Source organism: Elephantulus edwardii, unplaced genomic scaffold (assembly GCF_000299155.1).
Source record: "Elephantulus edwardii isolate Elephantulus edwardi_28Jun2011 unplaced genomic scaffold, EleEdw1.0 scaffold00355, whole genome shotgun sequence".
NCBI classification, from domain to species: domain Eukaryota; kingdom Metazoa; phylum Chordata; class Mammalia; order Macroscelidea; family Macroscelididae; genus Elephantulus; species Elephantulus edwardii.
Genome location: NW_006400105.1, coordinates 1,275,862 through 1,290,361, shown reverse-complemented (window position 1 = coordinate 1,290,361; position 14,500 = coordinate 1,275,862). Strand labels below are relative to the sequence as shown.

The 14,500-nt window shown below is 39.4% G+C and overlaps 1 protein-coding gene across 1 annotated transcript in view; it reads left to right on the top strand.

Moving 5' to 3' along the window:
- Window positions 1–14,500, top strand: part of LOC102875920 (androgen receptor-like) — a 699,071-nt gene that overhangs the window by 434,580 nt on the left and 249,991 nt on the right. The window lies entirely within an intron of this gene.

The window sequence follows — 14,500 nt, the reverse complement described above, 5'->3', positions numbered from 1 at the left end:
CACAACCAAACCCTGTTATACCTAGTGACATTGGTAATAGAATGGCTGGATTCAAGATCAATATTAAAAAATCAGAGAGATTCTTCAACAGTAACAAAGAAAATTACAGACAAGGAAACTAAGAAAGCAATACTATTTACAATAGCTAACCACAAATTGAGATACTTAGAAAGAAAAATAATTAGAGACAAAAAAGACTTCTAAAATTTATTCACAAGAGAAAAAAAAACCCACAAATCCTCATCTGCCCAAGTTAGCAAAAGCCTGGAAACAACCCAGCTGCTCTTTAACCAGAGAGCGGATGATGAACAAGTTCATTTGCTGGGGAAATGTGTCCTAAAAGTTAAATCAAAGACAAGGCTGTCGCGAGTCAGACATACTTTTTATATAGAGGTTAAAGCTAGGTTAACTTTGGTCTTTATCGTATTATTTTTTTTCTATGTTGGAAGTAATTAATAATGAAAAAAAATTAATCATGTACAAAATCCCTAGTTGTAGCATTTTGGACTTAAAAATCAAACAAAACGCATTGCAAAATAAAAAAAAAGACTTCTATAGTGAAAACTATGAAATACTTGTGAGAAAAATAATAAAGATCATAAATAAACGGAAAAACGTTTCCTGTTAGATTTCCAATGCTAGTGGCAGCTACAGGGGTCCAAGCACACTCAGCTCAAGGTGACCATGGCCAACAGCAAGTATACCTCATCACCATCAAACCTGATTTAGTCCAGTAAATTTTAGTGGGAGGTAACATTAAGTGTTCTGAGCAGAAGGGATTCCACCTCGTTACCTTCTCAAGAAACCCTACATTGACCTAAAGGACTACCCCTTATATGCTGGCTTGGTGAAACACAAGCACTCAAGGCCAGTGGTTGCTATTGTCTGAGAGGGCTGAATGTGGTAAACACTGGGCAAATGATGCTTGAGGAGATCAACCCTGCCAACTCCAAGCCTTCAGGGGGATTTTTGCATTCAACTTGTCAGGATCATCATTCATGCCAGTGATTCTGTGGAAAGTGCAGAAGAGTTTGGCTGTGATTTCACCTTGAGGAACTGGTAACTTACAAGGGCTGTGCTAAAGGCTGCATCTATGAGTGGCATGATGGCTAACCACAGAACTTTTCCCATGCCACTTCTCCTCTATGCCACAGGCAGAGACAGGGTTGTAGCAAACCTAGTTATTTCTGAGGACTTCCTTATAATCTGGAGATAACCTCTTGAAGCTGTGAATTGTCATTGTATAGTGTTATGTGCTGCCATCACAAGAAACTATTTCATCCCAATTAAAATATTTCATCCCTGTTCATTTATAGGAAGACTTAATATAGTGTAAATAGCAATTCTTTCAAAAGAACTCTACATGTTAAATGCTGTCCCAACACAGATACCAAATTCACTTTTCAAAGAGATAGAAAAGGCAATTGTCAAGTTTATCTGCTTATCTGAAAAAGCAAAACACTTCTGAAAAACAAAAATGAGGTGAGAGGCGTAGCACTCTCTGAACTCAAAATCTACTATACAGCTATAATAACCAAAATAGCATGGAACTGGTACAATGACAGGCACATAGACCAGTGGAACAGAATCAAGAACCCAGAAATTAACCCATCTATGCTATTTTTCAGAGAGCTGGGCAGTGACTTAGGACAATAGAAGAAGAATTGATGCCTTGGAGTTCTGGTGCTGGAGAAGAGTGTTGAATATACCTTGGACTGCTAAGAGAACAAACATGTCAGTCTTGAAGAGGGTGAAACCAAGCTTCTCCCTGGACAAAAGAACTTTGACGCTCTGTCTCATGTACTTTGGGAATGTGGCCAGGAGGGACCAGTCCTTAGAGAACATCATACTTTGAAGGGTGGAGGGACAGTGCAAGAGAGGAAGATCCGGGATGAGATGGATTGACTCAGTGATTGGAAAAGTGGGATTGAGTTTTTTAGAGATGGTGAGATTAGCTCAGGATAAGGCAAAGTTCAGAGCTGTTATACATAGGGTCGCTATGAGTCATAGGTGACTCAATGGCATGTAACAACAACATCTAAACTGATATCTGACAAGAAACTAAAACCTATCAAATGGGGAAAAAACAACCTCTTCAACAAATGATGTTGGCAAACTGGACTGTTACCTGTAGAAAGCTGAATCAGGACCCATACGTCATGTTGTTGTTGTTGTTGTTTAGTGCCGTCGAGTCATAGACGACTCGTAGTGACCCTGTGAATGAACGGCCTGAGCACTGTTTATACATAGAGTTTCCGGAGGCAAGCCATGTTGGAAGTGGATGCTGCTCCTGCTTCCAGGCTTGTTTTAGTTGGGAAGCTCCAGCCAACACTGTCCACCATGGGTACCCATTACTACAATTGGCACATCACTCCATATGTCATACTGTACACAGAAATCAACTCAAGGTGTATCAGCAACCTAGAAGTAATTTCCAAAACCATAAAAATCAAAACAGACAAAATGGGAACAAGTTTAGAAGGTTTAGGCTTGGGTATAAATAAGCTGGTTAATAAAGCCAGTAAAGCAAAATTAGGAGAGGATACAATTGATGAATGGAACCTTCCTAAAACAAATCAAAACCTTTTCCAATAGGGTGAAAATAAAACCTGCTGAGTGAAAAACAACAACAACAACAACAAAGAACGACAAAACAACTTTGGGAAATACTATATCATACAAAGATTTTATAACAAAAGTTTACAGGACACTGCAGGGTCTCCACAAGAAAAAGACTGAGAGTCAAATTACAAAATGGGCAAAAGACATAGAAAGACTTTTCACAGAGTAAGATATTCTGATGGCCAACATACGCATGATACATGATAAAATGCTCAAAATCATTGGCAATAAAATAGATGAAAATCAAAACCACAATGAGATACCTTCTCACCCCAGTAACAGTGGCAAAGTTTAGCAGAAGAGCAAACAAAAAATATTGGAGGGAATGTGGAGAGGTGGGAACTCTTACACTGTTGGTGGGACTGGAAAATGGTACAACCACTTTGGAAGTCAGTTTTGCATTTAATAAACAAACAAACAAACAAACAAACAAAAAAGCCCAAACTGAACATACGAACTCTGTGTGATCCAGTACCAGGAATATATCCCAAGGAAATGATAACTGAGACACAAGTGAAGATCTGTACACCTTTATTCATAGAAATATTATTCACTATTTCAAGAACATGGAAATAGCCCAAATGTCCAACCACAACTAAATGGATGGAGAAATTGTGGTACATTCACACAATGGAAAACTATGCAGTACCCAGGAGCAACAATTTAGAAAAATACTAGATAACATAGGAGAGACTGGAGAGCATTATGCTGGGTGAACTAAATTGGTCTCATTAAGGACAAATACTTTATAAGACCATTATTATAAAAACAGAAGTCTAATTAGTAAAACATATATGAAGATGAAAGAGGGGAAGCGATGGGAGCAAAGTTGTGAGAATGGATAAGGGTGAAATCACAAAGTTGCACAATTTGGTGACTGGAGGGAGGGGGGGAAGGAAATGGGAAAAATTCCATGGAAACTTAAAAAGACAGGGTAGTAACAGTGGGCATAGTCCAATGGTGATTAATTTTCTTAAGTATAAAGCATGGGAATAATTGTATGAAACACAATGTGAGTGTAGAATAGTGTGAAACACATGTATATGAACTTTGTAAGCAAATCAATATAAAATAAAATAAAAAATAAACCACAATGAAATACCATCTCACCCCAGTAACTGTGGCAAATTTTGACAGGTTAGAAAGCAAATGTTGCAGAGGATACGGAGAGATTGGAATGCTGACAGTAATCTATTCATGAATTTAACTGGAAACCATTATTGAGCATTTATTACATATTGGCTTTTGTGCTCAAGGTATAGAGCCTACTTCCAGGAATTTATAGTGTAGTATTCTTTGTGTGTGTGTGGGGGGGGGGGATTGTGTGTACAAGAATTTTATTTTGATGTGATAATCTTTTTTTTGTTTTAATTTGACATTGTACTTCATAATCTTTTAGCAGTCAGTTGTGTGTTCTTTGGTCTTTTTATTTAATTATGATGCCTTTGAGCTGTGGTGCTGGAGAAGAGTATTGAGGGTACCATGGACTGCTAGGAAAACAAACAGATTCATCCTGGAAAGGGTTCTGAGGCTCCATCTAACATACTTTAGACATGTTGTAAGGAGAGACTGGTCCTTGGAGAAGGACATCATGCTTGGGAGGGTGGAGGGACAGCGCAGGAGGGGAAGGCCCTCTATGAGGTGGATTGATTCAGTGACTGGGGTAATCGGGATGGGAGTGTCAGAGACAGTGCAGATGGCACAGGACAGAGAAGAGTTTAGGGCTGTTGCACATAGGGTCACTATGAGTTGCAAGCGACTCGATGGCACAAAACAACAACAATAAAAAAGCCAATTTCAATTTCTATCCTGAAACACACTGTTGTTAGTGATAGGATATTATCTATGGATATAAGGAAGATCTGTTAATACGACTATTATTCAAATACACACTCTTACATATAGAGCCAAAGAGGAAGAAGACATTGACAATTTTTACCAAATCTTGCAGTCCGAAGTTGACCAAACATGTAATCAAGATGCATTAATGACAATTGGTGACTGGAATGCAAATGTTAGAAACAATGAAGAAGGAATGGTAGTTGGGAAAATATGGGTTTGGTGATAGAACGGAAACTGGATTTAGAATGATTTAATTTCATATTTTTAGTGGTTTATTCATTACAAATATATTTTTAAAAAGACAAACTATGACTTTACACAGAAACCTCACCTAATGGGCTTCCAGAAATCAGATTGACTACATCTGTGGAAGGAGTCATTGGAGACATTCAATATCCACAGTCAAACTATGCCAGAGACAGACTGTGGGTTACAGCATAAATTATTCATGCGCAAATTCAAACTGAGGCTTAAGAAAGTTAAAATCAGTCCACAAGAACTAAGATATGACCTTAAATCTATTCTATCTGAATTTCAAAATCATCTTAAGATTAGGTTTAAACACATAAAACATTTCACACTGTGGAGGACCATGGAACACATCATGCTGAGTGAAATACCTTACTTACAAAAGGATAAATAATCTATAGTACCACTGTTATAAAGCAAGTCTGACATGGGGGTTTGAGAGGAGAATAGGTTAAGAGTGAATAGACAATGACCATTGCATTGGGACAAATTAAAGAAAGAACTGTCTACAAGGAATATATGATTAGATATTATAGGTGTGATAACAGCCCAAAATAAGAAGTATATCATTGCTAATAGGACTGGGCAGAGGTAGGTAGGTAACCGTGCAAAAATTAATGACTATTGGGGGGGAAAAAGGAAACTGAGGAAGTGGGGAGGGAGGGAGAGGGAGTAAAATATGCATCACCGAATGCATGAAAATTTAACTTCTTTGTAAACGTTCGTTAAAATAATAATTAAAATGAAATTTATTTTATAAAGAAAATAATAGGTCTAGAGCATTGAATACCAATGATCAAAGACCAAATGAGTTATGGAATGATATAAAGGATATCATCCATGAAGAGAGCAAAAGACCATTACAAAGACAGAGGAGAAAGAGAAAACTGAAATGGATATTGGAAGAGACTCTAAAAATTGCACCAGAGCATTTAAAAACCAACAAATGCAAAATATGCTGAAGAGATGAACATAAGCTTTCTAAAGGGAGCATGAGAAGACAAAGCAAAGAATTAGAATGGAATGTGCAGAGAGCTGGTTTGAAGAATAAAAATAGAAGAATTCACTTTGTATTTTTCAAGTTTAGAGAAATGAAAAACAAATTTAAACCTCAAGTCCCAATCTTGAAAGGTGGAAATCAGAACACTTAATTGTGTCACGTGAAACTAGGACCAGGAAGCAGTAGTCAGAACAGCGCAAGGAAACACTGCATGGCTCATGATCAGGAAATGGTGTGCATCAGGGATTCATCCTATCTTCATACCTTTTCAATCTACATGCAGAAGAGGTCATTTTGGGGACCGTACTTTATGAGGAGGAATGTGGCATGAGGGTTGGAGGAAGACTCATCAACAACCTACGCTATACAGAGGTGCTTGCTGCAGAAGTTCAAGAACTGTAGTCTTCAATATGGATTGAAACTCAACATCAAGAAAACAACGATCCTCACAACTAAGCCAATTGGCAGCTTCATAATAAAAAAGAGATTGAGATTATTAACAACTTCAACTTGCTTAGCTCTACAATAAACACTCTTGATACCAAGAGTCAGGAAATATAAATAAAAATAAAAAGAAACCAACCAAATTGTGCTGGGAAATTCTGCTGTTAGGGATCTTTCTAGAGTATTGAAGAGCAGCGATGTCAATCTGGAGACTAAGGTGAGCCTGATCCAGGTCATAGTATTTGCAATTACTTGCTATACATCTGAGTGTTGGACAATAACTATAGATGAGAGAAGGACTGATGTCTCAAAGTTGTGGTACTGGAGAAGAGTGTTGAACTGTGGACTGTCGGGAAAACAAACAGGTTAGTCCTGGGAAGGATGAAATCAAGCGCCTCCATGGAGGCAAGGATTTTGAAGATCTGTCTCACATATTTCGGGCACATGGTCAAGAGCAGAAAGTCCTTGGAGAAGAACATCATACTTGAAAGGTGAAGGGAAAGTTCAGTAGAGGAAGACCCAGGGTGAGGAAGACCCATGGGTTGAGTCAGTGACTGGAGAAATAGAATTAAGTCTGTTGGAGATGATGAGATTGGCTCAGGATAGAGTAGGGTTGAGAGCTAATATACCTAAGGTCACCATGAGTCACAGAAGACTCAAGGGCACATAACAACAATAACAACATGGACAATATATTTAATCACCCAGGAAGTATTAAAACAGAGAGAGAGAGAATGTGGATAGACTACACAGAGTCACTTTGCAAAAACAAAAACCCAAAACGTGACTGACACTAAAAAAATTCGGGAAGTGCCATATGAGCAGGGTCATATGTATGATTATGAAGGAGGAAGTTGAAGCTGAACTGAAGGCATTGGGGCGGGGGGGAGTAAATGGGCCCCCAAATCATTGAGATACCAATTTATTTATTTCACTTAGCAAGTTTTGTTGTTGTTATGTGCCGTTGAGTCGTTTGCGACAAATAGCGACCCTTTGCACAACAGCCCTAAACCCTGCTCTGTCCTGCACCAACCGCACTGCCTCTGACACACCCATCCCGATTACCCCAGTCACCGAATCAATCCATCTCATAGAGGGTCTTCCCCTCCTGCGCTGTCCCTCCACCCTCCCAAACGTAATGTCCCTCTCCAAGGACCCGTCCCTCCTGGCAACATGTCCAAAGTATGTCAGACGAAGCCCCAGAATCCTTGCCTCCAAGGAGCAGCTTGGTTTAATCCTCTCCAAGATGAATCTGTTTGTTTTCCTGGCAGTCCATGGTACATTCAGTACTCTTCTCCAGCACCACAGCTCAAAAGCATCCACTCTCCTTCTGTCCTCCCTAGTCATTGTCCAACTCTCTGATGCATAACAAGCGATTGCAAATACCATGGCCTGTATCAGGCGCACTTTAGTCTCCAGGGAGACACTGTTGCTCCTGAGTACTTTAGAGAGGTCCGTAACAGCAGACTTACCCATCGCAATAACGCTTTTAGATTTCCTGACTGCTGGTGCCAAGAGTGTTGACTGTGGAGCCGAGCAAACTGAAGCTGTGAACAATCTCAATCTCTTCGACATCCATCCTGACGCTGTCAGTTGGTCCAGTGGTGAGAATCTTTGTCTTCTTGACATTGAGCCTCAGTCCATACTGAAGGCTGCAGTCCTTGACCCTTCGCGGCAAGTGCATGAGGTCCTCCTCAGTTTCAGCAAGCAGGGTTGTGTCATCTGCATAACGCAGATTGTTAATAGATCTTCCACCAATCCTGATGCCACAATTCTCCTCATAGAGCCCAGCCTCTCGGTAGCAGCCCTAAATGTGCTCACCAGTCTATGCCAGGGAATTTGGAGGACAGCTGTCTGGCTATGGCCAATGGATGGGAAAAGGTCCATATTTGTTCCCATTCCCTAGAAAGGTGATCAATAGAATGTGGAAACGACTCAACAAAATCACAGACAGAAGAAAAAAAGAGTACTACTGAAGTTCATTCAAAAAATGTCTAGAACAGTGCATAAATACAGAATTTCCAGAAGTTCAAGCAGAATTTAGAAGAGGCTGTGGCACCAGGGATATAACTGCTAACATTAAATTAATCTTGGCTGAAAATAACGAATACCAGAAGAATGTCTTTGTATGCTTTATTGATGACACAAAGGCATTGATTGAACTGTGTGTGGTTCATAACAAGTTATGGCTAACATTGAGAAGGTCTGGAATTCCAGACCACCGATTGTGCTCATGTGAAACCTATACCTCGCTGTTGTGTGAACAAATCAAGGAAACACTACAACAGGGTTTTAAATTAAGAAAGGAGTGTGTCAGGGTTGTATTTTCTTTTCATATCTATTCAATCTGTATAGTGAGCAAATTATTCAAGAAGCTAGACTCTATGACGAAGAATATGGCATCAAAATTGGAGGAAGACTTACCAATTAACTAACTGAATTATGCAGTTATAACACAACCTTGCTTGCTGAAAGTGAGGAGGACTTGACGCACTTGTTGCAGAAGATCAAGGAATGCACCCTTCAATATGGATTGCATCTCAACGTCAAGAAAACAAAGATTCTTACCACTGGACCGACAGGCAACATCATGATAGATGGAGAAAAGTTGAAACTGTCAATAACTTCATCTTATTTGGATCTCTATTAACACCCGTATTACCAGCAGTCAGGAAATCATGAGACCCATTGCATTGGCAAAGTCTGAAAATAAGGGCTTTCCAAATTATTGAGAAGTGTTAATGTCAGTTTGAGGATTAAGGTGTGTTGGATTCGGGCTATGGTCCTTCCCACTTGCTATGCATCTGAGAGCAGGACAATAAACAAGGAAGACAGAAAAAAGAATTGATGCCTTGGAGCTGTGGTGTTGGAGAAGAGCACTAAACATCCTTTGGACTACCAAAAGAACAAACAAATATGTCTTGGAGACTGTACAGCTAGTACTCTTTAGAAGATGATAAAGCTTCCCCTCATATGCTTTTGCAATGCTACTCAGTGGGGCTATTCCTTGGAAATCTTGGAAAACCAGAGTGTCTGAGAAGAAGGTCCTTGACCAGGTAACATGATGATTACTGCAATGATTTCTATCTAATATGTTCAGGAAGTGTGAGGATGGCACAGGATAGGACAGGACTCAAATTCATTGTTCATAGGATCTCAATGAGTCGTACTCGACTTGATGACACCTAACAATATGTTGTTGTAGTTGTTGTGTACCATTGTATCAGAACCGACCCTTAGCTGACCCTCCAGTGGTTTTTCAGAGACAGTTAATTGCACAGGAGGAGACTGTCCATACTTCTTCTGTGAAGCAGCTGGCAGATTCAAACTGTGTGCCATTGGGATTGCAGCACAACTCTTGCCACTAGACCACCAGCACTCCCAACACAACAATCATAATCTTAGACATTTAAAAATTTCTACAGTGGATGAAATGCCACCATATTCCCTCTCCATTTGGACCTCCAAATCCCTTGAACCAGAGATCTAAGCCAGAGCCATTAACTAGTTTTGGTGTGGGTTTTTTTTTTTTTACATGAGGAAATCAGCATGTTATTGTTATGCGCCCTCAAATCAAGATTTTCTCATAGTTAATCCTCCAGTGGGTTTTAAAGGGCTATAAAATTATTCAAGAGGGGAAAGATCTTTTTTCCTGCAGAGCAGCTAGTAAATTCAAACCATATGCCTTTGGCTTGGCAGCACAACTCCTTAGTTATTGGGCCACCAGAGATTCCAGATCAACAGGTAATAAGTGAAATTATTCCTCTGAACTGTCATAGGGTATTCAAAGACAGTTATTTTAGAAATGGATGGCCAGTCCTCCTTCTTGTTGTGTGCCATTGAATCCTTCATTTTGGTCTGTCTTAATCTAGAATATCGACTGAAAACTCTCCACAATGGATGATCTGCTGTTATAAAATACTGATGGCACAGCATCCAGAATCACAGCAGCCAGCAAGCTACCTTTGTACATAAACAAGTACTGTAATCATTAGAGCAAACAATGAAAAAGCAAACATATGTATATAAAAATGATAAAGTATGCAACACCACCCAAGTCATGCCCTCGCCCTCTACCATACCCCACCTCTACAACAACTTGCAGGTAAATACTGTACCCTTAATCCTGTTTTGTTATTGTTAGGTGCCATCAAGTCAAATATAACTCACAGCGATCCTCAAAACTTCTGACACCCTTGAATCCATCGCCTTAATCACCAATGTCAGCCCGCTTGGCTGAGGGTTCTCTTCTCTTTTGCTATTCATCCACCTTTCCAAGTATGATGTCACTCTCCAAGGAATAACCTCTCCTAACAACATGCCCAAAATATATGAGATGAAGCTTCATCATCTTTGCCTCCAAGGAGTACTCTGGCTGCATCTTCTCCAAGACAATTCTGTTTACTCTAAGACACCGCAGTTCCAACGCATCAATTCTTTTTTCATCCTTATTCCTTTTTCAGCTGATGACTGAAGTGACTGAAAATGCCATGTCCCGAATCACGCATATCTTCGCCCTTAAATTTGCATGGTTACTCCTCAATCCTGTTGAGAGGTCCCTGATTGCAGATTTTCCCAGTGCAATATGTCTCCTGATATCCTGACTGCTGGTACCAAGTGAGTTGATTGTAGATCCAAGTAAGATGAAGTTGTTGAGAATCTCATTTTTTCCCCTCTGTCTATCATGATACTGCATATAAGTCCATTATTGAGGATTTCTGTTTTCTCAATGTTGAGATGCAGTCAGTATTGCAAGCTGTAGTGTTTAACCTTCTGGGGCAAGAGCTTCACATCCCCTTTTCAGACAAGATTGTGTCATCTGCATAGCAAAGGTTACTGATGAGTCTTCTGCCAAAATTGATGCCACATTTTAATTCACAGAGTCAAATTTTTCAAATAATTTGCTCAGCATACAGATTAAATAGATATTGAGAAAGGATACAACTCTGATGCACACCTTTCTTAATTTTAATTCATGCTATATCCTCTTGCTTTGTTCACACAACAGCCTGTTGGTTTGGGTATAGGATCACAAAAGCAAAATCAAATGTTTTGTAATTCCCATTCTTCTCAATGTTACCAATAATTTGTTATGATTCACACAGTCGAAAACCGTTGCATAGTTAATGAAACACAAATTGACATTCTTCTGGTAGTCTCTACTTTCAGCCAAGATACATCTGACATCAGTAGTTGTATCTTTGGTGCTACGGCCTCTTCTTTATCCAGCTTGAACGTCTGACAGTTCTTTATGTACTGTTCTAGTCATTTTTGAATGATCCTCAGCAGTATTTTGCTTGCATATAGTATATGACTCGCAAACGACTTGACGGCACATAAAAACAACAAACAACATAGTATTAATGTTATTGTTCAATAATTACCACATTCTATTTGATCATCTATTCCAGTCAGTCGGCCAGGAAGCTGTTCTCCAAATTTCCTGGCATGTTTAAATGTCATTTGAAATATTTCAGTAGGTATCCCATCTATTCCTGGTGCCTTATTTTAAGTATTTTGCCAGTATCTTCAGTATCATTTGAATTTATACCTTAATTATCATTAGCTCTTCATCATATGCCATTCCAGTCATTTTTGGATAATCTTCAGCAGAATCTTGCTTGCATGTGATATCAGTGATATTTTTCTGTAGTTTGCACACTCTGTTGGGTCACCTTTCTTTGAAATAGGAACAAATTGGCCAAGTGGTCGTCGTCCAAATTTCTTGGCACAACTTGGTGAGCACATCAAGGGCAGCATCTGTTAGTTGAAATATGTCAATTGGCATACTATTTATTCCTGAGGCCTTATTTTTGGCTAATTCCTTAAAAACATCTTGAACTTCTTCCTTCATCACTGTAGGATCTTGATCATATGTTGTTTTATGAAATTCTTCTGTGTCTGACAATTCCTTTCAACACAGGCGGGGTTTAGAAGGGGTCATGGTACTAGGGATATTGTAGCTAATGTTACATGGCTCTTAGTGGAAAACAGAGAATACCAGAGGAATGTCTATATGTGTTTCATTGATTATGTAAAGGTGTTTGACTGTGGATCATAACAAACTTTGGCTGACTCTGAGAAGAATGGGAATCCCAGAACACTTGATCATGCTAATGAGAAACCTATACTTGGACCAGGAGGCAATCATTACAACAGAGCAAGGAAAAATTGCATGGTGCAAAATTGGGAAGGATGTACTCCAGGGATGTGTCCGGTCTCCATACCTTTTCAACCTGTATGCAGAACAGATTATCCAGAAGGCTGGGCTACATGAGGAGAAGTGTGGCATCAGGATTGGTGAAAGATTCATCAACAATCTGCATCATGCAGATAACACAACCCTGCTGGCTGAAACTGGGGAGGACCTGAAGCGCTTGCTGCAGAGGGTCAAAAACTGCGGTATTCAGTATGGATTGAAACTCAATATCAAAAAAACAAAGATTCTCACCACTGGGCCAATTGGCAACATCAAGATGGATGGTGAAGAGACTGATATTGTTCACAACTTTAGTTTGCTTGGCTCCACAGTCAACACTCTTGGCACCAGCATCCAGGATATTAAAAGACGCATTGTGATGGAAAAGGCTGCTGTTTGGGACCTCTCCAAAGTACTGAAGAGCAATAGTGTCACTCTGGAGACTAAGGTGCCCCTGATACAAGCCATGGTATTTGCAATCACTTGTTATGCATCAGAGAGTTGGACAATGACTAGGGAGGATAGAAAGAGAATTGATGTCTTTGAGCTGTGGTGCTGGAGAAGAGTATTGAATGTACCATGGACTGCTAAGAAAATGAACAGGTTCATCCTAGAGAGGGTTAAATCAGGCTGCTCCTTGGAGGCAAGGATTCTGAGGCTTCATCTGACATACTTTGGACATGTTGCAAGGAGGGACCAGTCCTTGGAGAAAGATGTAATATTTGAGAGGGTGGAGGGACAGCGCAGGAGGGGAAGACCCTCTATGAGGTGGACTAATTCAGTGATTGGGGTAATCTGGGTGGGTGTGTTTGAAACAGTGAGATTGGCACAGGATAGCGCAGGGTTTAGGACTCTTGGACATAGAGTTGCTATGAGTCTCAAGCAACTCAACGGCAAATAACAACAACAACAACAACTTCATCATATGGCACTTCTTTAAATATTTCAGTGTCAGTCATTTCTTTGTGATACATTTACTTTGTGTATCCCCTCCATCTTCTTCTGGTATTTATTTCCAAGATCAGTCGAGATTTTGCCCGTAACATCCCTAAGTATTTCAACTCAAGGCTTCCATTTGTTTTCAACTCCTTCAGCTTTATAAACTCTAAGTATATTCTTCCCTTTCTATTCTCCAATTCTAGGTCTCTTCACATTCCATTATAGTAGTTTGCTTTGTCCTCCCGAGCTACCCTTTGAAATCTTCTGTTCACCTCTTTCACTTCAGCATCTCTTCCCTTTGATTTGGCTTCTTGACAGTCCAGTTAAATTTTCAGAGTCTCTTGTGCCTTCCATTTTCATCTTTTCATTCTCCTCTGACTTTCTTCTCTGACATTTTGCCCTATTCATGGATGATATTCTTAATCTCTTCCCACAACTCATATGATCTTCAACCACTGGTGTTCAATACTTCAAACCTAGTCTTAAGATTATTTTTAAACTCAGATAGGATAAACGCAAGTTTACATCTTGGTTGTCATGGACTTGTTTCAACTTTAATTTACACATGAATAATTGATAATCTGTTCTATAGTCAGAACCTAGTCTACTTTTCACCTCTGTTATTGTACTTCTCAAAAAATTTCCTCCACAGATACAGAAAATCTGATTCCTATGCAGTCCATCTGGTAAGGTCCAAGTGTAAAGTCACCATTTCTGCTTTTTAAAAAAGGTATTTTAAATCAATAAATCATTGTATAAAGTTCAAAATTCAATCAATTTATGAATTTATTGGATTGAATTTAATTGTAATTCATCAATTACTGTCACCAAGTTCATACTTTACAACTACCCCTCCTCAATTTTTTTCAACTTTTGTGTTCCAATCCCAGTTATCATTAACACATCGCCCCCTTATGGTTTACATTGTGTTAAATACTGTTTCTATAGAACTTTTATTTCATGTAGCTTTTGAAGTGAAATTAGGACCAAACAAACAGATAAAAATTATAGACTCTGAGAATAACAAGTTCAAAAAAGAGAAAAGGTTGTCTTATTAGGTAGTGGGCAACTTGTTGTTGTTATGTGCCATCGAGTCCCTTGCAACTCATAGCGACCCTATGTACAAGAGCTCTATACGCTCTTCTACCCTGTGCCAACCTAGCCATCTCAAACGCACTTATTCCCACCTCTCTAGTCACAGAATC